The following is a 1,003-nucleotide window of genomic DNA, read 5'->3' on the forward strand; positions in this document are numbered from 1 at the left end:
ACAGTCGAGCGCTGCGTAGGTTCGATTCCGAGAGAGGAGAGAGGAGAGAGGAGAGAGGAGAGAGGAGAGAGAGGGTTGTAGGTTCGATTCCGAGAGAGGAGAGAGGAGAGAGGAGAGAGGAGAGAGGAGAGAGAGGGTTGTAGGTTCGATTCCGAGAGAGGAGAGAGGAGAGAGGAGAGAGGAGAGAGGAGAGAGGAGAGAGAGGGTTGTAGGTTCGATTCCGAGAGAGGAGAGAGGAGAGAGGAGAGATGAGAGAGGAGAGAGGAGAGAGGAGAGAGAGGGTTGTAGGTTCGATTCCGAGAGAGGAGAGAGGAGAGAGGAGAGAGGAGAGAGGAGAGAGAGGGTTGTAGGTTCGATTCCGAGAGAGGAGAGAGGAGAGAGGAGAGAGGAGAGAGGAGAGAGAGGGTTGTAGGTTCGATTCCGAGAGAGGAGAGAGGAGAGGAGAGAGGAGAGAGGAGAGAGGGGGTTGTAGGTTCGATTCGGAGAGAGGAGAGAGGAGAGAGGAGAGAGGGGGTTGTAGGTTCGATTCCGAGAGAGGAGAGAGGAGAGAGGAGAGAGAAGAGAGGAGAGAGGAAACCATCAGCAAAACAAAAAGGAGAGAGGAGAGAGGAATCCATCAGCAAAACAAAAAGGAGAGAGGAGAGAGGAAATCATCAAATCATCAGCAAAACAAAAAGGAGAGAGGAAAGAGTTCTGTAACTCTATGTGGGTGACATGATAATACATATAGAAAACCCTAAAAGCTCCACACAAAATCTACTAGATCTGTTAAAAGAATTCAGCAAGGCAGCACAATACAAGATTAACATACAAGAATCAGTTGAATTTCTTTACAGTAACAATGAATTTACAGGGAAATAAAGTAAAGAATTACATACCAAAAAAAAAAAAACAAAAAAAACCCGTAAAAAACTTAGGAATCAATCTGACCAAGGAGATGAAAGATTTATACAAGGAGAACTACAAAATATTGATTAAGGAAATTAAAGATGACTTAAAGAAA

The sequence above is a fragment of the Camelus dromedarius genome, chromosome 17 (assembly GCF_036321535.1).
Source record: "Camelus dromedarius isolate mCamDro1 chromosome 17, mCamDro1.pat, whole genome shotgun sequence".
NCBI classification, from domain to species: Eukaryota; Metazoa; Chordata; class Mammalia; order Artiodactyla; family Camelidae; genus Camelus; species Camelus dromedarius.